This window comes from Triticum urartu, chromosome 2A (genome assembly GCF_056163025.1).
Source record: "Triticum urartu cultivar PI428250 chromosome 2A, HENAU_Tu73, whole genome shotgun sequence".
NCBI lineage: Eukaryota > Viridiplantae > Streptophyta > Magnoliopsida > Poales > Poaceae > Triticum > Triticum urartu.
In genome coordinates this window covers 139,812,917-139,827,151 of record NC_141874.1, presented here as the reverse complement: position 1 = coordinate 139,827,151, position 14,235 = coordinate 139,812,917, and the positions used below count along the sequence as shown (strand labels likewise).

The 14,235-nt window shown below is 41.5% G+C and overlaps 2 non-coding genes across 2 annotated transcripts; both read right to left on the bottom strand.

Moving 5' to 3' along the window:
* Positions 1–251: 251 nt before the first annotated feature.
* On the bottom strand, positions 252–346 carry LOC125541857 (small nucleolar RNA Z103). Its single transcript, XR_007297699.2, has one exon. It is a non-coding gene; the product is annotated as a small nucleolar RNA Z103 (small nucleolar RNA).
* Positions 347–1,908: 1,562 nt separating this feature from the next.
* On the bottom strand, positions 1,909–2,003 carry LOC125541858 (small nucleolar RNA Z103). Its single transcript, XR_007297700.1, has one exon. It is a non-coding gene; the product is annotated as a small nucleolar RNA Z103 (small nucleolar RNA).
* Positions 2,004–14,235: the final 12,232 nt, after the last annotated feature.

Here is a 14,235-nt window from a genome sequence, read left to right as displayed (position 1 = left end):
AATAGACGGTAAATAATATTAGATGGGATGGGATTGACCACGAGAGTAGTTGATTCATTCCGTTGTAATATATTAGCTAGTGTAATATATGAGACTGTCAACCATCGAATTACAAAAGAAACAACATGAAATTGCTGTTATGGCCAATCAGAAGAAATCTCCTACTAATAAACAGTGATATACCAGGAGAATTATTAAAGCATAGAATTATCCACAATGGCCATATGAATACAGGCATGTGAAATGGCTAGGAGGGTCAGAATACTGGCTTGGTTTCTCTAAAGAGAAATAATAGCGCTCAGCATTTTCATTGCCAATCATCTGGGGAAAGGATCATCATATCCTCCAAATTGAATGGCACATTGTAAACAAATAGAATGTTGGAGAATTTGAGAATGTTTAGTAAATCTAGCAGAGAGAAACCTACATCTATTTACAGAATTTGAGAATTACTATGACCCATACTCGATGGCCATATGAATAGATCCACTAGTAATCAGTTTTCACCGCATAATGGGCATATCAAAACATTAAAAAAGAAATCCATGGTGCGTAAGAAAGATAACAAACTACAAAACAGTAGCAACCAATAAAGAACAAAAATCTGTACTACTGGGTGCTACCTCTTGAGCACTACGTTGGTTTCCCCCGAAGAGGAAGGGATGATGCAGCAAAGTAGCGTAATTATTTCCCTCAGTTTTTGACAACCAATGTATCAATCCAGTAGGAGGCTACGCGCGAGTCCCTCTTACCTGCACAAAATAAATAAATCCTCGCAACCAACGCAAATAGGGGTTGTCAATCCCGAGACAAGTAGACCGACTCCTGCCTGCATCTACTACTATTACTCCACTCATCGACCGCTATCCAGCATGCATCTAGAGTATTAAGTTAAAAACAGAGTAACGCCTTAGGCAAGATGACATGATGTAGAGGGATAGACTCATGCAATATGAAGAAAAACCCATCTTGTTCTCCTCGATGGCAACAATACAATACGTGCCTCGCTGCCCCTACTGTCACTGGGAAAGGACACCGCAAGATTGAACCCAAAGCTAAGTACTTCTCCCATTGCAAGAAAGATCAATCTAGTAGGCCAAACCAAACTGATAATTTGAAGAGACTTGCAAAGATAACCAATCATACATAAAAGAATTCAGAGAAGATTCAAATATTATTCATAGATAGACTTGATCATAAACCCACAATTCATTGTTCTCAATAGACACACCGCAGAAAGAAGATTACATCGGATAGTTCTCCACAAGAGAGGGGGAGAACATTGTATTGAGATCCAAAAAGAGAGAAGAAGCCATCTAGCTACTAACTATGGACCCGTAGGTCTGAGGTAAACTACTCACACTTCATCCGAAGGGCTATGGTGTTGATGTAGAAGCCCTCCGGGATCGATGCCCCCTCCGTCGGAGCTCTGGAACAGGCCCCAAGATGGGATCTCGTGGATACAGAAAGTTACGGCGGTGGAATTAGGGTTTTGGCTCCGTATCTGATCGTTTGGGGGTACGTGGATATATATAGGAGGAAGGAGTACGTCGATCGAGCAATAGGGGCCCACGAGGGTGGAGGACGCGCCTGGGGTAGGCAGGCGCGCCCCCTACCTCGTGGCCTCCTCTCTTGTGCCTTGACGTAGGGACCAAGTCTCCTGGGTCTTATTCGTTGAGAAAATCACGTTCCCGAAGGTTTCATTCCGTTTGGACTCCGTTTGATATTCCTTTTCTTCGAAACCCTAAAACAGGCAAAACACAGCAATTCTGGGCTGGGCCTCCGGTTGATAGATTAGTCCCAAAAATAATATAAAAGTAGATAATAAAGCCCAATAATGTCCAAAATAGTAGATAATATAGCATGGAGCAATCAAAAATTATAGATATGTCTGAGACGTATCACTTGGCAGATCAGAGCCTTGGCTTGGTTTCTCCTAAGAGAAAATATAGCGCTCAGCATGTTCATTGTCGATCATCTGGGGTAAGGATTATCATGTCCACCAAAGTAGTACGTGTCCTTCAAGAAATTTGTAGATCATAGATTAGGCTGAGCTAGTTAATTGTTTATCATCTAGGTAAAGGATCATCCTTATCTAGTTCAAACCAAGATAGGTACAACATATAAAATGTAACGATAAATAAAGATAAAATATATCAACACAATGGCACATCTTAAAAGCATGAGATAATTTCGGAGGTACTAACGAAATTTCAAGCACCTAATTGGAGTACAACACAAAATAGAACAGAATGCTAAGTACTAACACCACATGACAGAAAAGGTACTAAGGCACTCCTTGCTACTTAAAACCAAATCAAGGTACAGAGCAGAGCCAGGCCAACAGTTCAGCGGCAGTGCAGTACGGTCTTGCTGCTATTGTCAAGTGCCATGGGTAAATGTCAAGAAGAATGTTATTGTAGCCATTACATCTGACAAGGGTCTCTATGATGGTATCAGTTCTACATCTGTTAAAGTCAGCAAAGCACTCCAGAAGATGACTTCTGGTAATTTGGTTCATGGTTTTCTTCTATTATTTATATGGCTTGTACTCAGAACTATGGCTTACAACTCTAGTAATTAGGCCAGAGAAAGAAAGAAATTATGTCATCTTAGGAGAAAAGGGGAGAGTTCAACTCATCCGTGACTCCAATCTGTCGATCAGAGCAAAGGCAGCCGGCCTAATATATCTCGAGATACAAATGGAGGCGCAGCGAACAGATCTCGCGATGCAACGAGGGGAAGGGAGAGATGGGACGGAGGGGATCCTACAAAAGAGGATGAGGCCCCCGAAGCCGATGAGGGGCGTAGGCGATGCAATGGATGGAGAGGTCAAGGCAGGCGTCCCACTTGCTGTCCAAGTCATGGTGGGCGGGGACGGCCTTGGCGCCAGCGCCGGGGCGGGAGCGGCGGGTGGCACGGGCGTGGGTGGTGCAGCGCCGGAGTTGGCACGGGCGCGGGGTAGCAGGTCGCGGGTGCGGCCTCGCAGAGCGAGACTCTCCTGGTCACGGCGCCGCGGCCCCTCGGCGCCGCGGAGGCGGCTGAGAAGGTGGTGAACGCCACCGAGGAGGCAGTGGTGAGGGCGGGGGAGGCGGAGGCCTTGAGCGTGAATGCCATGGGTGCGAGGGAGGGAAGGGATTAAGGGGTCGACGGCGGCGGTAACGGTGTGCGCGCGGGGTTGGATTGAATTGGGCCAGGGTGAGGGGAGGGAGCGGTCGTGTGCGGCGGCGGCGTGGGTCGTCGATGGTGAGGGTGGGGCATCGGCTGCGGGAGTGGACAGGAGGGGTGGGGGAGGGATCTGGATCTGGATGGGGGAGGAGGGGCGACAGAGGAGGGATTTGGATCGAGGAGAGGGGGACTGCAGTGCCCTAGAGTTTCTCGGGAAGGAGGGGATCGACAGACGCTGGATCAGCAGGAGGACGGCTCAGATCGAATAAAGGGGGTGATCCATGCGCTGCGTCCTAATTGGTTCAAAAAATGAGCTATTAAAGATTACTCTTCTTAGTGCTAAAAACAGGGGGTTGAAGCAGCTACCCAAAATATTTCACAAAATGGCATCACTAAGATTTTCACTTAAGTTAGACCACCTTTCATGGATGATTACCAATTTGATTGCATTTCCGATCTTTCTAGCTATTTTGTGAAACAGCCAATTCGGCAAGAAGCGGTTCAAATTTGAACTACACTAGATGATACCTCGCACATTGTTGCGGGAATGTTTTGCAATATATTCAGTTAGAATTGGTTGTATGGAACATGAATATTTGAAGAATATATAATATGAGAAGCTAAAAATAAATATGTTTTGTGGTGTTTGATTATTGTATAATGTAAATATCATAATATAATGTAAAATTTTCATGCATGTTTGCATGTTGAGGTGGTTTTTTATTATGCATGATTGCATGTTGTTGTGGACCTTCCTCCATGCATATTGAATGATAAGGTGGCATACTTGCATGTTGAGGGCAATAGGCTAGTGGGGGCTAGCTATTTAGATATAGAAGATGTGTTTTATAGTTTTCTATTCATTTTTTTCAAAAAAACATTTTTAGTTACAAAAGTAGCTATTTCATCATGGACAAACCAAGAGTTTTGCATTATTAAGCACCTAACTAAGAAGGGTCGCACGGTCAAATTTGATCACATTTTGAAAGTTCTCAAACAATGTTGGATAAGGAAGTTCTCATTTTGTTTGCATAGAAAATTGGACCAAATCAATTTTCTAAAATACTAGGCCATATTTAATTCACAATTGACCAAATGGTTGGGTGTCAAAAGCCTTGATCCACCTCTGGTGAAAAAGACAAATTCTCGCCGATTCAGGAGGAAGCAGGTCAAATTTGAACTGCAGTTGCCTTATAGTTTGCTCTTTATTTTTTTCCAAAAATCATTTCTAGGTACATAAGTATCTATTTAATCAGAGAAACATCAAAAGTTTTCCAAGATTCAACCACTAGCTAGGAAAGGTCAAACCCGCCGTTTTGATCGCATTTCGAAACGGGCATAAAAAATTAAAAAAAATTTGGAAAACCTTCGCATTGTGTCATTATATGTGACCAAGTTTCTAGGAAAAATAATAAACTACGGAAATTATTTAAAAAAAGTGTTCTAAAAATGAGCTATCATGCGTGAAGGTTCAAAGTTTTCAAGCCAAACGATCAATCTTATGGGCACATTCATGGCATAGTTTGTTCAAATGATCTCATATTGTGCACAAGAGTGCATCTTGGAATTCCAAACAATGTTGCCTAAGTGAGTTTTCATTTTCTTTGCACGGAAAATTCATTTTCCATTTTCCGAGTGCCCGAATTGAGTTTTTTTGTGAAGGACCTACCATATATTTGTTGCAGAATTGGACCAAATCAATTTTCTAAAATACTAGGACATATTTAATGCACAATTGACCAAATGGTTGGGTGTCAAAAGCCTTGATCCACCTTTGTAAAAAGACAAATTCCCGCCGATTTAGTAGGAAGCGGGTCAAATTTGAACTGCAACTGCTTCATAGTTTGCCCTTTATTTTTTCTAGAAATCATTTCTAGGTACATAAATATCTATTTAATCAGAGAAACATCAAAAGTTTTCCAAGAACAACAACTAGCTAGGAACGGTCAAACCCACTGTTTTGACCGCATTTCGAAACGGGCATACAAAATTCAAAAAAATAAAAAATTGGAAAACTTCACGTTGTGTCATTATATGTGACCAAGTTTCGAGGAAAAATAATAAACTTGTAATACGGGAATTATTTTAAAAAAGTGTTCTCAGAAATGAGCTATCATGCGTGAAGATTCAGGGTTTTCAAGCCAAATGATCAATCTTATGGTCACATTCATGGCATAGTTTGTTCAACTGATCTCATATTGTGCACAAGGGTGCATCTTGGAATTCCAAACAATGTGGCCTAAGGGAGTTTTCAGTTTCTTTGCACGGAAATTCATTTTCCATTTTCCGAGTGCCTGAATTGAGTTTTTTTGTGAAGGACCTACCATATATTTGTTGCAAAATTGTCCCAAATCAATTTTCTAAAATACTAGGTCATATTTAATGCACAATTGACCAAATGGTTGGGTGTCAAACGCCTTGATCCACCTCTGGTGAAAAAGACAAATTCTCACCGATTTAGTAGGAAGCTGGTCAAATTTGAACTGCAGCTGCCTCATAGTTTGCTCTTTATTTTTTGCAAAAATCATTTCTAGGTACATAAGTATCTATTTAATCAGAGAAACATCAAAAGTTTTCCAAGATTCCACCACTAGCTAGGAACAGACAAACCCGCCGTTTTGACTGCATTTCGAAACAGGCATAAAAAATTCAAAAAAAAATCAAAAAATTAGAAAACCTTCGCATTGTGTCATTATATGTGACCAAGTTTCCAGGAAAAATAATAAACTTGTAATACCGCATTTTTTTGAAAAGGTGTTCTCAGAAATGAGCTATCGTGCGTAAGATTCAGGGTTTTCAAGCCAAATGGTCAATCTTATGGCCACATTCATGACATAGTTTGTTCAAACGATCTCATATTGTGCACAAGGGTGCATCTTGGAATTCCAAACAATGTTTCCAAAGGGAGTTTTCATTTTCTTTGCACGGAAAATTCATTTTCCATTTTCCGAGTGCCCGAATTGAGTTTTTTTGTGAAGGACCTACCATATATTTGTTGCAAAATTGGACCAAATCAATTTTCTAAAATACTAGGCCATATTTAATACACAATTTGGCAAAATGGTTGGGTGTCAAAAGCCTTGATCCACCTCTGGTGAAAAAGACAAATTCCCGCCGATTCAGTAGGAAGCGGGTCAAATTTGAACTGCAACTGCCTTATAGATTGCTCTTTATTTTTTGGAAAATCATTTATAGTTACATAAGTATCTATTTAATCAGAAATACATGGTTTGGTGGCGATACATCAAGGTTTGGACAGTAGTCGAGGGCCCCAACTCCAAAGCGCGTAAAGTCGCATGCCCACCGCGTGGTCACCATGTGACTGTGGCGTTATCATGTGTTCTGGCTGGCCTAGGCATGTCTAGTGGGTTGGGCACTCCCCAGGTAGGTGCTAGGAATAAAATTACACTAGAATTTTCTCACGAGGAGACCGAACTATGCTCAAATATGAATTAGCAGCCAGTGTTTGATTAGCGGTATGAAAAATGCACATGGCCAATTGGTGTGTGTTTTGGCTGAGGACGATCACCTAATAAGAAGACTGTCTTCACAAATTTTCAGCTCAAAAGGAGGAGCCTAGGTGGTACTTTCTTTGTAAAGTACCACATTGGACAAAAATATGAATGCTGAAGCTGGGCTCAAAATAATGAATGGATTAGGCTGAAATTTGGTGGAGGATGGTTACTTGGGCATAGGAAAATACTGTAGAAAATCGATACTATTTGGACATGCCAAAGTGGCACTTCCTTCACAATGCTCTTCTCTAGACAGAAACTTGGGAAAATTAGCGAGAGAAATTGGATAAATGAAATGATCTCAAATTTGGTGTAGGTAAGTTACATAGGCATGGTCATGCCCTAGTAAATTTTCAGATCATTTGGGTAAGCCTAGCTAGTACTTACTTCACAAAGCTTCTCTCGAGATATAAACTTTGGAAATTTCCTGAGAAATATTTACCAGGAAAATGGAGCTGAATATTATCATGTGGCAATGATTTGGGTATGGAAGAGTGCCCAAAAAGTTTGAAGGTAATAGGAGGGGTCTAGATAACACTTGCTTTGCAACGCGCCAATCTGGCCATAAAATATAAATTGAACCTGGGCTCACATAGATGACTTGACTGAGCTGCAATTTGGAGGAGGGTCATAATTTGGGCATAACTTTACAAATTGCATGTCATTTGGATATATAAAAATGGTACTTCCTTCACAATGCTTCTAGGTGGACAAAAACTTCGGAAATTTGCCAAGGAAGATTTACTGGGCAAATGGAGCTGAATTTTGTCATGAGGCAATGATTTGGATTGGACAGAGTGCCCAAATTTTTTGAGGGAAATCAAGAATATATAAATAGCACTTCCTTCACAAAGTGTTGTTCTGAACAGAATAGGAAAATGAATATTGTTGAATTATTTTTGAACTAGGCAAGGAAGGATTTTTACATATTTTACGAAGATATGACCCAAAGAATTTATGAGATATTTTTGGGAATTTTGGGAATGACAGAAATATAGGTTGCTTCACAACCTAGGGCAAAAATTGACACATGGACATGACACATAGGCAAAACTGATGAGGTGGCGCCTAGTCATAGCAATCCACCACAATTTACAAGGTTATGACCATCTATATTGGTCGTGATCAGCTAGAAATAAGGAAGGGGACCAGTGATGTCTACTTTATGACCATTTCGTGTAAGGAAATTGTGACCTTTGTGACCAAAATGGTCATTATAGTTTAGGGTTTGGAGCCCCTCGAATAGCTTTTGACCAATTGATCTCAAATGGTCGTAGATCTATGACCAATTCTTCCCGGGTCACTGACAGAAGGTCACTAGTTGATATATTTCTTGTAGTGAGGGGCCAGATGCCAGGGACCCTGGTGTCTAGGTCTAGACGACGGGAACCCTGGCATCTGGTCCTGAAGTCCGAGAAGGATTCTTGCCTTTCAGGAAAAACCGACTTTGAGGAGGCTTTTACTCCAAGTTTTCACCCCAAGGCTCAACATATAAATAGTGGGATAGGGCGAGCACACGAGATACATCAAGATTCACCAAGCCGTGTGCCGGGAACCCCGCCCCCTGTAGTTTATCCTCCGTCAAAGTTTCTGTTGTGCTTGGCGAAGCCCTGCGGAGATTGTTCTTTGCCGCCACCATCAGCAGGTCGTCATGCTGCCAGAACTCAACTACTACTTCGCCTCTCTTGCAGGATCGAGAAGTCGATGACGTCATCGAGCTGAACGTGTGCTGAACGTGGAGGTGTCGTATGTTCGGAGTACTTGATCGGGACGGATCATGAAGGTGTACGACTACATCAACCGCGTTGATAAACACTTCCGCTTAGTGATCTACAAGGATATGTAGATGCTCTCCCCCTCTTGTAGCTATGCATCTCCATGGATAGATCTTGCATGTGCGTAGAATTTTTTTGTTTTCCATGCAACATTCCCCAACAATGGCATCATGAGCCAGCTCTATACGTAGATGATATGCACGAGTAGAACACAAAGGAGTTGTGGGCGGTGATGGTCATATTTCTTATCACCAACGTCTTATTTTGATTCGGCGGTATTGTGGGATGAAGCCGCCTGGACCAACCTTACATGTCCACACACATGAGACCTGTTCCACCGACTGACATGCAACTTGTTTTGCATAAAGGTGGCTGGCGGGTGTCTGTTTCTCCTACTTTAGTTGAATCAAATTTTACTACGACCAGTCGTTGAAGAAGGTTAAAACAACAAACTTGATAATCACCATTGTGGTTTTTACGTAGTTAAGAACGATTCTTGATAGAACCCCGTAGCAACCACGTAAAACTTGCAACAACAAACTAGAGGACGTTTAACTTGTTTTTGCAGGGCATGTTGTGATGTGATATGGTCAAGATGTGATGTCATATACATCATCGTATGAGATGATCAAGTTTTGTAATATCGACAACCGGCAAGAGCCTTAGGGTTGTCTCTTAATTATTGTATGAAGTGCAAGCGCCATGTAATTTCTTTACTTTATCGCTACGCGTTAGCAATAGTTGTAGAAGCAATAGATGGCGAGACGACCCCGATGATCAAGATGTCGAGCCGGTGATGATGGAGATCATGACGATGCTTTGGAGATGGAGATCAAAAGCACAAGATGATGATGGCCATATCATGTCACATATTTTTGATTGCATGTGATGTTTATCCTTTATACATCTTGTTTTGCTTAGAACGGCGGTAGCATTATAAGATGATCCCTTCACTAAATTTCAAGATAAAAGTGTTCTTCCCGTGTATGTACCGTTGCTAAAGTTCATTGTTTCAAAGCACCTCATGATGATCGGGTGTGATAGACTCTACGTTCGCATACAACGGGTGTAAGACAGTTTTGCACATGCAGAATACTTGGGTTAAACTTGAGACTCTACGTTCACATACAACGGGTGTAAGATAGTTTTGCGCATGCAGAATACTTTGGCTAAACTTGACGAGCCTAACATGTACAGACATGGCCTCAGAACATTGGAGACCGAAAGGTCGAACGTGAGTCATATAGTAGATATGATCAACATAGAGATGTTCACCATTGATGACTACCCCATCTCACGTGATGATCAGACATGAGTTAGTTGATTTGGATCATGTATCACTTAGATAACTTGAGGGATGTTTATTTAAGTGGGATTTCATTAGTAATTTGATTAACTGAACTTAATTTATCATTTACTTAGTCTTAATAGTTTTGCATATCTATGTTGTAGATCAGTGGCCCGTGCTACCATTCCCCTGAATTTTAATGCGTTCCTAGAGAAAGCTAAGTTGAAAGAAGATGGTAGCAACTACACGGACTGGGTCCGTAACTTGAGAATTATCCTCATTGTTGCATGGAAGAATCATGTCTTTGATGCACCGCTAGGTGACAGACCTGCTGCAGGAGCTACTTCAGATGTTATGAACGTCTGGCAGACTCGATCTGATGACTACTCAATAGTTCAGTGTGCCAAGCTTTACGGCATAGGACCGGGACTTCAAAGACATTTTGAACGTCACGGAGCATATGAGATGTTCCAAGAGCTGAAGTTGATATTTGAAGATAATGCCCGGGTTGAGAGATATGAAGTCTCCAACAAGTTCTATAGATGCAAGATAGAGGAGAATAATTCTATTAGTGAACCCATATTCAAAATGTCTGGGTATCATAACCACTTAACTCGGCTGGGAATTGATCCACCAGTTGAGAGTGTTATTGACAGAGTTATTCAGTCATTATCACCAAGGTACAATGGCTTTGTGATGAACTATAATATGCAAGGGATGAAGAAAATGATTCCCGAGCTCTTCACAATGCTTAAGGCCGCGGAGGTAGAAATCAAGAAGGAGCATCAAGTGTTGATGTTTAACAAGACCACTAGTTTCATGAAAAAGGGAAAGGGAAATAAAGGGAACTTCAAGAAGAATGGTAAGAAAGTTGCCGCTCCCATGAAGAAACCCAAAGATGGACCCAAGCCTGAAACTGAGTGCTTCTACTGCAAAGGATGGCAAATACTTGGCAGATAAGAAGGATGGCAAAGTGAACAAAGGTATATTTGATATACATGTTATTGATGTGTACCTTACTAATGCTCGTAGTAGTGCCTGGGTATTTGATACTGGTTCTGTTGCTCATATTTGCAACTTGAAACAGGAGCTACAGAATAAACAAAGATTGACTAAGGACGAGGTGACGATGCGCGTCGGGAATGGTTCCAAGGTCGATGTGATCGCCATCGGCACGCTACCTCTACATCTACCTTCGGGGTTAGTTTTAGACCTCAATAATTATTAATTGGTGCCAGCATTGAGCATGAACATTACATCTAGATCTTGTTTATTACGAGGCGGTTATTTATTTAAATCGAAGAATAATGGTTGTTTATTTATATGAGTAATATATTTTATGGTCATGCACCCTTGATGAATGGTCTATTCTTGTTGAATCTCGATCGTAGTGATACACATATTCATAATATTGATGCCAAAAGATGCAAAATTGATAATGATAGTGCAACATACTTGTGGCACCTCCGTTTAGGTCATATTGGTGTAAAACACATGAATAAACTCCATGCGGATGGACTTTCGGAATCATGTGATTATGAATCATTTGATACTTGCGAAACATGCCTCATGGGCGAGATGACTAAAACTACGTTCTCCGGAACAATGGAGCAAGCTAATGACTTATTGGAAATAATACATATCGATGTATGCGGTCCAATGAGTGTTGAGGCACGCGGCAGGTATCGTTATTTTCTAACCTTCATAGATGATTTGAGTAGGAATGGATATATCTACTCGATGAAACACAAGTCTGAAACATTTGAAAAGTTCAAGGAATTTCAGAGTGAAGTAGAGAATCATTGTAACAAGAAAATAAAGTTTCTATGATGTGATTGCGGAGGCGAATATTTGAGTTACGAGTTTGGCCTTCATTTAAAAAATGTGGAATTATTTCACAACTCACGCCACCTGGAACACCATAGTGCAATGGTGTTTCCGAACGTCGTAACCTTACTTTATTAGATATGGTGCATTCTATGATGTCTCTTACCGATTTACCACTATCATTTTGGGGTTATGCATTAGAGACAACTGCATTAACGTTAAATAGGGCACCATCTAAATCCGTTGAGATGACACCGAATGAACTATGGTTTGGCAAGAAACCTAAGCTGTCGTTTCTGAAAGTTGGTGGATGTGACACTTATGTCAAAAGGCTTCAGCCTGATAAGCTTGAACCCAAATCGGAGAAATGCGTTTTCATAGGATAGCCTAAGGAAACTATTGGGGTACACCTTCTACCACAGATCCGAAGGCAAGATCTTTGTTGCCAAGAATGGGCCCTTTCTAGAGAAGGAGTTCCTCTCGAAAGAAGTGAGTGGGAGGAAAGTAGAACTTGATGACGTAATTATACCTTCTCTCAAATTGGAAAGTAGCACATCAGAGAAAACCGTTCCCGTGATGCCTACAACAACTAGAGAGGAAGCTAATGATGATGATCATGAAACTTCGGATCAAGTTACTACTGGACCTTGTAGGTCGACTAGAGCACGTTCCGCACCAGAGTGGTACGATAATCCAATCCTGGAAGTCATGTTATTAGACCATGGCGAACCTACAAACTATGAAGAAGCTATGATGACCCCTGATACGTCTCCAACGTATCTATAATTTTTGATTGTTCCATGCTGTTTTATTATCAATCTTGGTTGTTTTATAATAATTTTATAGTCATTTTATATCATTTTTCGTACTAACCTATTGACATAGTGCCAAGTGACAGTTCCTGTTTTTTCCATGTTTTTTACATCGCAGAAAATCAATATCAAACGGCGTCCAAATGCGATGAAACTTTACGGAGATTTTTTATGGACCAGAAGGAAGATGTTGGGCCCTGGTTGCACCTGGGGGGAGTCCCGAGGAGGGGACAACCCACCAGGGCGCGCCAGGAGGCCCAGGCGCGCCCTGGTGGGTTGTGCCCACCTCGAGTGCCCCCTGGACTGCCTCTTTGCACTATAAATACCCCAATATTTCCAGAACCCTAGGGGAGGCGATGAAATATTCATCCAGCCGCCGCGGAGTACAGAACCACCAGATCCCATCTAGACACCATCACGGAGGGGTTCACCACTTCCATTGGTGCCTCTCAGATGATGCGCGAGTAGTTCTTCGTAGACCTTCGGGTCCGTAGTTAGTAGCTAGATGGCTTCCTCTCGCTCTCTTGATTCTCAATACAATGGTCTCTTGGAGATCCATATGATGTAACTCTTTTGCGGTGTATTTGTTGGGATCAATGAACTTTGAGTTTATGCTCAGATCTATCTTTTTATATCCATGAAAGTATTTGAATTTCTTTGATCTCTTTTATGCATGATCTCTTATAGCCTCATATTTATTCTCCGATATTTTGGTTTTGTTTGGCCAACTTGATCTCTTTATCTTGCAATGGGAAGAGGTGCCTGGTAGTGGGTTCGATCTTACGGTGCTTGATCCCAGTGACAGAAAGGGAACCGACACGTATGTATCGTTGCTACTAAGGATAAAAAGATGGGATCTATATCTACCACCATAGATAAATGGATCTCATCTACATCATGTCATCGTTCTTATTGCATTACTCCGTTTTTCCATGAACTTAATACACTAGATGCATGCTGGATAGCGGTCGATGTGTGGAGTAATAGTAGTAGATGCAGGTAGGAGTCGGTCTACTAATGTTGGATGTGATGCCTATGTAATGATTATTGCCTGGATATTGTCATAATTATTTGAGGTTCTATCAATTGCCCAACAGTAATTTGTTTACCCACCTTTTGCTATTTTTCTCGAGAGAAGCCACTAGTGAAACCTACGGCCCCAGGTCTTCTTTCTCATATTATTTTCCTTCGCGATCTATTTTATTTGCCTTTTATTTTCAGATCTATTAAACCAAAAACCCAAAAATACCTTGCTACAATTTATTTTATTTGGCGTTCGATCTATCAATATTTACAACTTTCTCCCGTACACCGTGTCATTTCTGGCGCCGTTAACCGAAAGGGATTCACAACCCCTTTAACACGTCGGGTTGCGAGGATTTGTTATCTATGTGCAGGGGCTATTTACGTTGTGTTTCTTGGTTCGATAACCTTTGTTTCATATCTGAGGGAAATACCTACTGCCGCTGTGCTGCATCATCCCTTCCTCCTTGGGGAAATACCGACGTAGCTTCAAGCGACATCAAAAGGAATTTTTGGCGCCGTTGCTGGGGAGGATCAAGTCAAGATAGTCTCCCGGCCACGTGCCAATTTCTGGGGCCGTTGCTGGGGAGGATCTTCATCATAACCAGGTTCCTAATCACAAATACCATCTCCTCGCAATTTACATCATTTGCCATTTTCGTCTCGTTTAACTCTCCCCCACTTCACAAAAAATTGCTGTTTTATTCGCCTCTCTTTTTTCATTTGCCATTTTCTCGTCAGATCTATTCTTTGCTTGCAATCATGAGTGACTTCGGTGTGACACCAATAGATGATGGCCTGACTCCTAAGATTGGACGTACAAGCAA